The following is a 12,854-nucleotide window of genomic DNA, read 5'->3' as shown; positions in this document are numbered from 1 at the left end:
TACATTATATGTATGCCTTGATTTACTTCTGAAGTAGCAAAATCATGAAAGAGGTTATAATCTATCATAATTTGATAGACTTAAGGCACGATTATATTCCATTCCTGGGGAATGAGAAACTTATTAATGCAAATGTGCACTTGATTACAACTCACCTCCGAAAGAGGTTGAATAATTTTGAAATCTACTTCTGAAGTAGTAAATCTAAAATTTATTTATGTAATAGTAAATCTAAAATTTACTAAAGAAAAAGTACATATCATGGTAAACTTGGAGTTTACTAGAATAAAAGTTCATAAATTGATATGAACGATTGTGACATCTCGAAGATGTGAATGTATTGAAGAACTAGAAGATTCTTCAAGAATTATTTATGTCGTTTGTTCTCATTACAAGTTGGTTGGACCAACTAATATTGGGATTGGATCCCTTCAAATCTGAAAATTATAAAAGGTGAATAAGGGTCCGTTCACCTATCATGTGATATGTTGAAAAGATGCATTAATAAGATGATCACATGTACATTCATGGTCAACCTACGTTTGACATTCATAAAGTTATTTGTTCAATATAAATTGAGCTTAATTTTCAAATTGTGTAATCAAGATAATTCATTTTGATGATGATGGTTTAGCATTGAATATCTTTGATAAATATCTAAACTATTGTTAATGAGAATAAAACTTAATGTATTGGTCTGAAATATGATATACTACAATAGCATTTGTCTGCATTAGACCAATAAATTATGATTATTTCTTCCCTCTCAATTGGTTCAAGGTCGGGAACCAATTATTCCATCTAATAATTTTGATGTGCGGTATACGATTAATGAATATACCATAATGCACAATGATGGATTCCTCAAAGAATTAGAGGATGTATGTTAGTTTTCCTAACATAAGGGGGAGATTATAAGCGCTATGACATATGTTAGGAATTATCACCATATCCCCATCCAAAAGATAATTCAAGTCAAATGCTGAAAGCATCTCATATTAAGTGCAAGTGCTCTTATTTTGTGTTCCTAAAGGATAAAGTCTATGTATGCGTGAAGTGTGGTAGACTGATCGGTTCCAAATGAAATAGTCCTTAAAAAATAAGGAGCAAATAATCATAATAAAAAGGCAATGAGCTATTGAAAAGCCTACGGCATACCACTTCATGAAGCCTTATGAGAGGTTCATGTACCTGAAAATAATGAAGTGATAAGATCTCAAATGTTATGTCGCATTGTGAACCGATACAAAATGATATATCATCTATATCTTTGACATAATATTGGTGCAATATTGTGAAAGATTACGAGGATCTGAATTCTACATTTATTTAAGCATCCTGACGAAGAAACATTTATCAAATGACATTAAAGGATGCATTTTGGTAAGCATAAAATTTATTTGATTTGCAGTCCAAACACTTGAAGATATCACTCATGAAATGTTGAATATTGTCACTTGACAAAACTTATGTGAAAACTTTTAAGGATTCAAACTGCTTAAAGCATATAAATGTTTCTGGGAAACTTATTTATAATCTTTATATTGTATAAGCTTATTGCTTGAACATCATTGGAACTCTTGGAGAGTTTTCAAAGCAATAGATTATTTCTTTAAATTCTAAATATATTAAATTGGATCGGTTATGAAGTACCATATCTTAGTGCAATTGATACACTCATGTACCTCGCAAATATTATAAGGCCTATAGCCTTTTCAGTCAATTTTTTAGCAAGGTATATTTCTTCTCCTACTATGAGACATCAAAATGGGATAAAACACATGAGTTTGTTTTATTGTAAAGATTGCAGTCCCGATTTTATTGGTCATGCTGATGTTGGGTACTTATCTGACCCGCATAAAGCTTTATCTCAAATAGGCAATATGTTCACATATGGGGATACTGTCATATCTTGGAGATATACAAAGCAGTCTATCGTAGCCACTTCATCGAATCATGATGAGATAATAGCTATTCATGAAGCAAGCTGAGAATGTGTATGGTTGAGGTCCATGATACATCTCATTCGAGAAAAATATGGTGTAAAATATGACAATCTACCCATAATTTTATACAGAGATAATTCAGCATACATAGCACATCTTAAGAGAAGATTCATAAATGGAGATAGAACGAAGCACATTTTGCCAAAGCTTTTCTACAGACATGAGCTACAAAAGAATGATGATATTAACGTGCAACAGATTCGTTCAACTGACAATGTGATTGATTTATTCACCAAATACTCTCCAATTACAACTTTTAAGAAGAAGTTGCACAAGATCGGGATGCAAAAGTTCAGGGATGTTCTCATTAGGGGGAGAAAATACATGTTGTACTCTTTTTCCCTTTCAAGGTTTTGTACCATTGGGTTTTCCTTCTTAGGTTTTTAATGAGGCAGCCTATATGCGTATTGTTAGAGATATGTACTCTTTTTCCTTCACAAAATTATTTTCCCACTAGGTTTTTTCTATTAAGGTTTTAACGAGTCACATTATCTATCTAGACATTCAAGGGGGAGTGTTATAAATGTATTTACATTATAGTGAATGTCTATCAAGATCGATCAAGATCTACTTTGATATCTATTAGGATTTGAAGCATCCATCTTTTACTCCGACTAGGAGTAAATTTCTCCTATAAATAGAGAGATTTTGTTCATTGTATTTACAATCAGATAATCTCTCATCCTCAAGAGAAGAAATAAGAATTACTCTCTCTATTCTCTCTACTCTTCTTCTTTATTATTTCTTATTTTATAACAAAATTTTTTTAAAAAGGAGAATCTAGTGTCAATCATAAATTATGCATAATTCATATATAGTCTTTACAGTTATTAACTAAACAAATAAAAGAAATGACATAAATACTGATAATAACAAATATAAGCAGATATGCTTGAATCAAAATTAAGGAAAAAAAAAAAGAAAAAGAAACATGGAAGTAGAAGAGATTATATGTTTCTTATAGTTTGATTCAACATATTAATTAACTAGAATTATAGAAATTATTTGATATATAAGATATAATTTTAATTGATTTAGAATTGTTCAATATTGTTATTTCATACTTAAATACAGAATTTAACAAATTTTTAAATCATAAAGATTCTACGAAAAAGGGTAAAAAAAATACCCTTTAACTATAGGAAATGGCTCAGAAATACCCTCCATTCATCTATTGGGCTAAAAATACCCCCTCATCCACCTTTTTGGCTCACTTATATCCTTTAAACTAACAACCCCTTCTTTAATTTATTATTTAAAAAAATATTTATTAAGTGTTAGTTTCTTATTGGGTGAAATGAAAATCACACTCCACCAAGCTGACGGCATGACAAACAAAAAACAACTAAAACTTACATGTTAGCAAATAAAAATAAAATCTTAATTAAGAATCATAGAGTATGTGGATTAAAGAAAGGAAAAGAAATCAGAAATAGCGAATGTGCCATAAAATTTACGATCAATTTCAAATTCAAACTTTGTTTATGCTGGGATTTGAGAGGTGACATTTGGTTAGGTTGGACTGAATTGGTCAGATCATGTGGTGATATGAGGTATTTTGGGCTTGAATAAGTAGATATTTTGAAGAGAGATTCGAGCAATGCGGGGAAGATTTTGGGATGGAAGCCGAAAGTTGGATTCAAAGAACTGGTGAAGATAATGGTGGATGAGGATGTTGAGTTGGAGAAAAGAGAGAAGGGTATTCTCGTTGATGCTGGTTACATGGATGCTCAACAACAACCTTGATGAACACATCAATAGGCTTTATGTAATTTTGCTTACATTTGTTGTTTACTTTACTCTAGTTGGAAGTGTATTGAAGAGCTGCATCATGTTAATTATTTTTTATTGTTTCATTGTTTTTCAATCGAATACAAAATATATATGAATTGTCTTGTCGGATCTAAGTCAATTGTTAAGCTTTGAGAAATTATATCCAAATTAATGTCTAGTAGTTTTTGAAATTAAATTTTAATGTTGTCTTAATGGTATGTTATTATCTACTGCCCAATTCTAATTTCTTGGATGAATAATTGTAGTTTGTTGAAAGTGCAGTTGACTCTGCAACGAAGCAACCCTATTTGCATAGCAGTATACGTCAATAATTTTCTTAAAGTTTTATTTTTATTTTTTGACAAGTAATTTTTAGCTGTTTTTGTTTGACATGTCATCAACTCGATGGTGTATGATTTTCACTTCAATCAATAAGACAATGACACATAATAAATAATATTTTTTAAAATAAAATAAAGAAGGGGTTATTAGTTTCAAGGGTATAAGCGAGCCAAAAAGGTGGATGGAAGGATATTTTTGGCCCAATAGGTAGATGGAGGATATTTTTGAACCATTTTCTATAGTTGAAGGGTATTTTTGGCTCTTTTTCGAAGATTCTATTATAGAGTTTATATCGATTTGAAGAAACAAAAACTGAAAAGTAATTACACCAAATTATGTAGGGTATAATAAAATAGAATAAAAAAGATCTTATACATTTCAAATCCCCAACACCATAACTTAACTAATTGATAGTCCTAAGTTGTGCTCACAAGCTTGTTACATGTTTTGGCGTAAATTATAGGAGTAATGAAAAAGAGACTTGTGAAATTTTGTCAGTGTTTCTTTGTTAATGGTTGACTCTAATATTTTTCTATTTAAAACATGGAGGGATTATAGTTATACAAATTCTCCTATTTTAGGAGTTGTTTTCCAATTGAACACGTACCAAATATTAATTAGGGAAGGATTTTTTAAATTTATAATTCTCCTATTTTAGGTGTCTTTCCTTCTCATATATTTCAAGATAATTTTATAAAAAATTATTAAATAATAATTAGAGAAAAAAATGTTTAAGGACGATTTTGTCTATTGTGGTCTTTTAATGAAAGGCAAAAAGTTCAAACAACATTTTCTAAGGTGCTTCATACTTTTAATATAATATAGTATTGATGATTGATACATAGATATAGATATAGATTTATTGTCGGTTATATATGTACCTTTTCATATTTATAAAATTAAATTTTTAATCATAAGTTATAGTAGTTTTGATAAATAATACTAATAATTTTTTTTAATTGTGTAAAGGATATATGCAAACTCCTCTTAAATAATCGATATCCTTTGCTTAATTAATGGAATTAAGCTACTGATAGTTATTAAAAGGGAGATAATTATCAAGTGGTCATAATCATACGTTTCCCACTATTCATTCAAACATATTCAAAATGTTACGTGGAAACACAAACCCTCAAATTCTTGATCGATAATAAACACAAAAAACCCTAGACGCAATTCTTTTCTCTCTCATGCCATTCCTTTTATGCTCCGATTAATCTTCATCGAAAAGGCCAATATGGTCGCCGGCTAGCTTTCTAACGCTGGTCTAGTGCTACCACTTTCTTCAGATTCTGTTTTCCAAGTTTACATCACTCCAATTTACCTACTTCTACTACTTTGAAATTACCAGCCCTAGTTTGCCTACTGAGCCTACAAATTTGCCTAACAATCAGAAATAAAGGGAAGATACTTCGAGTACATTTCAATATGCTAGCCTGCTTAAGACACCACCAGCCTCAACAAACTCAAATGCTGTAGTGGAACCAATTTCCATAAAAAAGAGTTGTTTCAATGATGGGATTCCCAGAGTAGTATGGACTGAAAAAGAAGTGGAAAGAATGAATACCATAGAGAACCTTCAATACTCATTTTTTTGGAGAGTTCTCTTATGGATGGCTAGCATTGATGAGCTTCGAATTCAAATCCCGAAATAATGCAATGTTAAAGGAGAATGTCAAATTGGAGTACTTAGGAATAGACATGTTCTTATGAGATTTAATTATGAAGAGGATTTTATTAACATGATGTCTAAGGCAAGCTTTTATATTCTTTCTAAGCATGGATTTTCATACATGATGAGAACTCTTATTTATGATGCAACATTCATTCTGAAGGAGAAAACTACCCTAGTTATGGCATGGTTTTCCTTTTCAAACCAACAACCAACTTTTTTCCGTTAAGGAATCCATATTTTCGGTGGCATCAGCCATTGGGAAATCCCTACATCTAGATAATGCAATCTTAAGAAAGACTAGACCTAGTTGTGCTTAGGTTAAAGTACTTATTGATTTGCAGGCAGATCATTCTAAATTTATTGAGGTAGAAATTGTAAATGAATCTGAAAAGACTTGTAGAGTGGAAAAAATCAAAGTTCAGTATAATATGATACCAAAGTATCGGAAAAAGTGCAAATTACAAGGGCGTGGAGGATTAGAGTGCAAATTACTTCACCCTAAACTTCGAAAACCTGTGCAAGAGGAGGAGTAACCAGCATGAAAGGGGGCCAGAGGTCACTAAGTCAAAAGAAGATGTTTTATTTATTAGACTAGGAAGGTTTTTCAAAAGTGGCACCCTACCACCAAAACTTTTCCTCAACAAAAGCCAGCAGAAACATTAGACAGTTATCGAATTATCAACAAGAATAATGCTTTTGCATTACTCGATGAGAAGAAAGTTGATAAGGAGGATCACATAAATGAGGAGCTTAATATAAACATGACTAAAAGTACAGATGCAACATCGATGGTTGTGGTACTGGATAAAGATCCGTCAAACAAAATTAAAACATGCCAAACAAAGGGTAATTCACAGCAAAAGATATATACTAAAGACTGGGTCACACGTGTTTATACAGAAAACACATAAGGAACAGGAATACAACAATGAGATTACTATCTTAGAGAAATTGATTGGTGGAAACATTGTGAATGAGCATTATTCTTGTGACAAAAGTGAGGAGGTCATCGAAGCTGTTCATGACATAAAAATACCTAAAAATAAAGAGTTCATTGAAAATAAATACAGGTTGTTGAAGGGTTAATTACGAAAGAAGTAGATGATAAGTATCTATAAAAGGGGTATAAAACATTACTTATAGCACCTATAGAGGCTCAAATTCAGAATACTGCTTTATCTATGGGACAAGAATTGGAAAATACAACTTATCAAGTTCCACTTCAGATTGTACTCCCAGGTGAAGATGGTGTTGATACAAGAAAACACTAAGAACTTGAATAAAAACGTGAGAACACACTAATGAACCAAAAATTAGCATCTAGAAAAAGATTAGATAAAGAAGAGAACACACGAATTCAACACAAAAGAAGAGAAAAATACATAAATGAAAAGGATAGATAGTGAGACATACACCTACATCATGAATAGCAACAAGGTGTGTATCAAACACCAAGACACACAACATCAATGGAGGATAACACCACACTCTTAGATGGACACAAAGAGATCATCTCCTCAAGCACCCACCTTTCTTGCCAAACTGTCAACTCAAGTGAATCCATACTCAAGCTAACCCTAGTTTCAATGTCACTACCAGAAATTAGGCCTATCGCAACGAACATTTTTGCGACGGTTGCAAAAGCGTTGCTATAGAATATCTATAGCAACGCTTTCAACCATTACCAAAAATAATTGTTCTATTAGCATTATAACCGTTGCTACTGAAAATGAACCGTTGTAATAGGTATATGTATAGCAACATTTTTTAAAACCATTTATGAATTTCCCTCCTCAATCTCAATTGAAAATATCAAAAATCCCTCTCATTCTAAAAAACATAACTCAAGATATATTCCTTTTTCTTTCTCAAAAGTTAATTGAAAACTCTCTTTCTTTCAATCGTAAAATTCCTATTTTCTTTCTCAAAAGTGGATTGAAAATCCATTTATCCTCATGCGTAAATCTAGATAAATTTAATTTGGGGGTGATTTTGTAGCTCATTTCTCAATCAATTGAAACCCCATTTCTCCTCAATTGTAAATCCAGAAAATTTTTATTTTGGGAGTGATTTTGTAGCTCCATTTGCCTGGGTAGTAGTTCCAATTGACTGAAAATGGAGTAAACGAGATGGATCGAAAACCCATTGCCTAGAAATAGAAATGCTATAAGTATCTTCAATTGAAAACCTATTTCTCTTCAATCTATTAGGCTTGCTGTAATTTCCATTGTTGTTGTTTGGTTGCAGTGACAGTGGATTGAAACTCAACACTTAGCTTGTTGTTGATCGGTGGAAAGGAGACGGAAAAATCAACGGCTATTGGAGCTTCGACGAGTTAGCTTTCAGCATTTTTTAGCATTGTTGTTTCAGAATTTTGGGATTCTAAGGTTAGTATGTTCTTTTAATCGACTATTTGACCTAATTTAAGTTTTTTAATTTAGAAGCTCAGTGTGTGCTTTAGCTTCTCTAAACCTGCAATAATTTACTATATTTTAGCTTCTGTAAACCCACAATGGCTAACCTATATTTGTCTGTCTAAGACGAGTAATTGTTTAAAAGCTTAAAAATCAAGTCTTTAGGTAATATGTGTTTTACTTTGATGGTCTCTACTGGCTATCTGTACTGTTTGTGTTTGGAACATTTCGAGTTGTTGTTAACCCGATTGGTTGTTGTAATGAAATATTACTCTTTTTGTTTGTTCCATTTTTTATAATGTTAATAGTTGAGAAGTCAAAATTAATATGAAAGATGGACGCTTGCCTTCGTATTCTGAACTCCTTTGTTCATTTTGGAGTGGAAAAATAGTAGTAGGATGTTACTAATGTGGGATGTAAAGAATATCAAATAGTTAAATAGTGGTTGCGTATAATTAAGTTGGTGATTTTCTATTTTTTCTTTTCCTTTTTTTTGTTGTTGGCGTGTTTTATCTCTATTCGGGTCGAATGGGATACCTGTGTTGATTTGGTTACGTTTAGTGTTTGGGTATTTATCAACCTTGATCGTAAACATAGCCACTTAATTTGATATTGAGCTGCTTTGCCAAAACTAGTCCAGGACCATTCTGAACAATACCTACTGCACCAGTAAGAGAGAAGATAGTATTTCGTATGCATTTGGTGTCACTATGTTTGGTCATGTTTTTAATCATGAGCACTCTTAGAGTTGATTTTGAAAGACAACAGAGAGTACATCCACTTTGTAGAATATTGGAACATTAAGTTACAGCCTAACAGATGAACCAGGAATATTTCTGCATAATTAATAAATCTCATTTACATTATTACAGCTCCATTGGAGTGAAAACCATGTTAAGTTTGAGCTTGAATTTTGCAATATTAAGGCACGAATCAGGATGCATAGTTATTTGTTTAATTGCACAATAAACCGCCTACCAACAGCACGGACCTGGTATGTGAAAGTTGTGTGCAGTTTCTTCTTCCTCTAGTTCTGTGCAGTTTATGTTTCAAGCTGTATGTGAAATTTGTACATTAACTGTTTATACCTGGAAGCGAATAATTTGGGGATTCTCTTGAGATTAGTATAGTTGACATAATGAAGTCCAAATCATAGGCTATATCTATCTAGCCACTCAAAGTTGTCAAGAAGGGACCAAACAATGTACCCCATCACATCTGCACCTTCGCTGATTGCATTTGCCAGTGAATTTATATAGCTATGCATAAAGTTCATTCTATGAATATCGTTTAATGCATCCTTTATTGAAGGATTCGGATTACCCTTCTCAGGAATACCTGCAACATTGACAATAATGTCAGTAGTTGCAACTCAACAGATCCTAATGAATCTGGTTTAAGTTATTAGCTAATAAACTGCATCTTGCTTCTACGTGACAAGAATGTGAAGTTCTTTTCTTACCATTTTCGGTGATAACGATTGGAGAATATGGAGCTATGGTGACTCCAATAGAATTGAAATAGGCTACAATATTTCTAACCAAATACAACATTTTTGATTTATTTGTTTTTTTCATTTTTACTTTTGTGGTGGAGTTTTGTGTTAAGGTCCATTTTAGTCTTGTAGGGTTCGATTTTAATCTTGCAGGGTTCCTCTGGTCTGCTGGCATAATGATAGTACCTCTTGTTTCTTTCAAAAGTTGCTCTAGAGATCATGGGTTCAAACCATGAAAACAGCCTCTTGCATAAATGCAAGGCAAGACTGTGTACAATAGACCCCCCTTTTGAGTCATAGTTCTTCATCTTTCCCCTGTTTTCTAATGCTAATGTGTGCTTATTTAGGAAAAAAATAGAAAGTTATAGTTCAGGGGCAGCATAAACTAGGCTTAGTTTAAGTATGAAACTAATAAAAACTTTATAGTTTAGAGGGGGTTTAACCCATTATAACATTTCTGGGATAAGACAGAGAGCAAAGTATTCCCCTTTGCACATATGCATAATGTCAATGAACTTTATGCTTACCCACTATTATCAGTTATATTTCTGGCATTATTTTATGTTCCTTTTTGTATTAACATTTAGTACCTCCGCTTGATGTTTTAGTAAGAAAGTACTTGCTAGTTGCTACCATTTTCTATAGGAGATTGTTAGTAGAAAATGTTCGACAATTGTTGAACAAATGCACGTCATAAATCATCAACGTGTTTGTAAAAACTAATAAGTTGCTATACTGAAGGGTTCAAAAATCTATCAGTATATTTTGAAGTATCCTTAGCAGGCCGAGGAACTACACTTGCCTTTAGTTGCAATCTCTCCTTCCATATCCACACCTAACCATGATAACCTATCAGCTATAGTTTCCACACAAAGATTTTAAGAAAGGTTTACAAAAGAATGAAAAGATTTTAAGAAAGGCTTAGAAATCATTGCTGGCTTCATTTTTGCTTGTTAGTACTGGTTGGTTTAAAAAGAATAAAGAGAGACATGATATTAGTTTTACTCAAACTCCTCAAAAATAAATTGACTTCTAGATTGCTATTCAGAATCTTGTCTGTTTCATAAAAGAAAAAAAGAGTTCCTACAAGATAATGTGAGAGTTAACCTGAAAGGATTAGATCATAGTTTTTTCCTAGTTAAACATTTAAACTTCTGCAGTCAGTATCCCCTCTGCTCCTCCTAGGGGGAGGTGTAGTGTTTAAAGTAACATAATCTGTTTAAGAAATGTGTGGGGTTTAGAACATCTGAAAAGTTATAAACTTTATTAGCAAAACTGTGAAACAATTGTTGGATGATACATCATTTGCCAAAGCATTGTTGGATGATAGTTCTGTTTCCATTTATCTTTTCCAAGGTGGGCTGGGGTTGGTGAAGCAAGAGGAGATTATCCATTTAGCCATCACAAGTTAACAGTTCAGTTTTATGAAGCATCTGCTGCTCAGGACCGAAAACTGGAAGGACTGGTGCACAAGGCCATTTTAGAGCTTTGGAGGCCTGATCCTAGTGAGTTAGCTTTATTGCTGGCTAAACGAGTAGACTCCTCTTTATTCAAGGTTCTTCCTAGTGCATATACTTTGACTGGAAGCAGTGATCCTTGATACGTCGAAGCATATCATTTGACTGATCCAAGTGATGGGAGAATTACTCTGCACTTAAAGGTCAAGGCCTCTACTTCTCTTTGTTGTTATCAACTTATTATTGATTTTTTTTTCCTCTATGCTCTGTATCTTTGTAATTATTCATCAAACATCTCTTGCCATTTTGGCATCCTGACAAGTATTTCTTGGCTGTGGGACAATTGTGATTTTCTTTCTGGTGATAGATGCTGAATGCAGGTAGTATTATTTCTGATGAACAAATTTAGGTCTCCCTGAGATATTTCGGTATGGAGTGACAATTGTTACATTCTTACTGAAATGGTGAAGAGTTTGGATCTTTAGTTGGTAGGGAATGTGTGCTATATTATATGGGTGGTAAAGGCAAATCCTACTATACTAAACAAACAATCTGAACTATGCACTCCTGGCCCTGTTAGCCTACCAAAAAAAATTATAATTCCTTGTTCTAGCTCAAGCGTACCTACTTCTTGGCTTTTGGGACAACCTAAATAGTTTACATTGCCTTTGACACTTGGCCTAACCCATTTAGTACAAACACGACAGCAATACATTGCAGACTTTTTGGTCTCTCTCAGTATATTCCTACAAGAAAAAATAATTAAATCTCCTTCTAAAAGACTTGCATCTAATTCTTTGTTCTGATTTCCTAGTACTGTCCTCCTCTTCTTCAGTAATTTATCTTGTTGAACTTCGCACTGATGCTTAGAATCTTACTGGAACAATAAGAATCATTGTTCAAGACATGAAGTGGAATCATATTTTTAGTTCTGTCTTTGAGAAATGAAAGATCGGGACTTCAAGGAGTTAAACATGAATCTACAAAAAGCTTGGCAAAATTGCTAAAATTGGACATCAAATTTAAATTTCTAATATCAAATATATTATGGTTTATATGATTATAGTTATTAAAGTACAGGCATTCACGAGTTAACACAATTCTTTTCAGTGCTTTATTTCTTCTAATATGTATCTATTGATGATAGGCACTGAATTTGATAGAAGACCAGAATCTTGAGATACTAACTGATTCTTGCTTGGAAGGTCAAGAAATCATTAGAAAGTTAAAGAACTTTGTTTCAGTTGGATCACTTGCAGCTTTATGGAAAAAATAGATGCTAGAATGCAAGAAGAAGAATACAGGCTACATAGAATTTCTTGAAGCTTATCGCGACTAGAAATTGATACTATGTAAAAACTTAACTAATCATTTGAGTGCTTAACATACATTTTGCTTTTGGATTAAGATTACCAGTTTAATTTGTTCCATATTTTGAATTATTTGATTATTAATGAATGATGTTTTATGATGTGTGTATAATTGTTTATCGTAATTTATTATGTATGTAAATACTAATTTATAATACATCGCAATAAATGTTGTTGCAATAGATCTGTTGAAAACGTCGCAATACATGTTGCAACGGTTTAATGTCGTTGCAATAGCTTCTATTGCAACGGTTAGTACCGTTGTAATAGATGAAAATAGACATCTCAATAAGTTAAAAAATCGTCACCATAGGTCAAGCTA

General features: G+C 32.5%; 1 long non-coding RNA gene across 1 annotated transcript; it reads left to right on the top strand.

The window, feature by feature from the left end:
* The first annotated feature begins 7,575 nt into the window (after window positions 1-7,575).
* LOC107877863 lies at window positions 7,576-12,641 on the top strand. The gene is made up of 3 exons (XR_001676596.2): window positions 7,576-8,183; window positions 11,062-11,365; window positions 12,310-12,641. It is a non-coding gene; the product is annotated as an uncharacterized LOC107877863 (long non-coding RNA).
* Window positions 12,642-12,854: the final 213 nt, after the last annotated feature.

The sequence above is a fragment of the Capsicum annuum genome, chromosome 7 (assembly GCF_002878395.1).
Source record: "Capsicum annuum cultivar UCD-10X-F1 chromosome 7, UCD10Xv1.1, whole genome shotgun sequence".
In the NCBI taxonomy this organism is placed as follows: Eukaryota; Viridiplantae; Streptophyta; class Magnoliopsida; order Solanales; family Solanaceae; genus Capsicum; species Capsicum annuum.
Note: the sequence above shows the minus strand (reverse complement) of the source record. Positions and strands in the feature narration are given on the sequence as shown.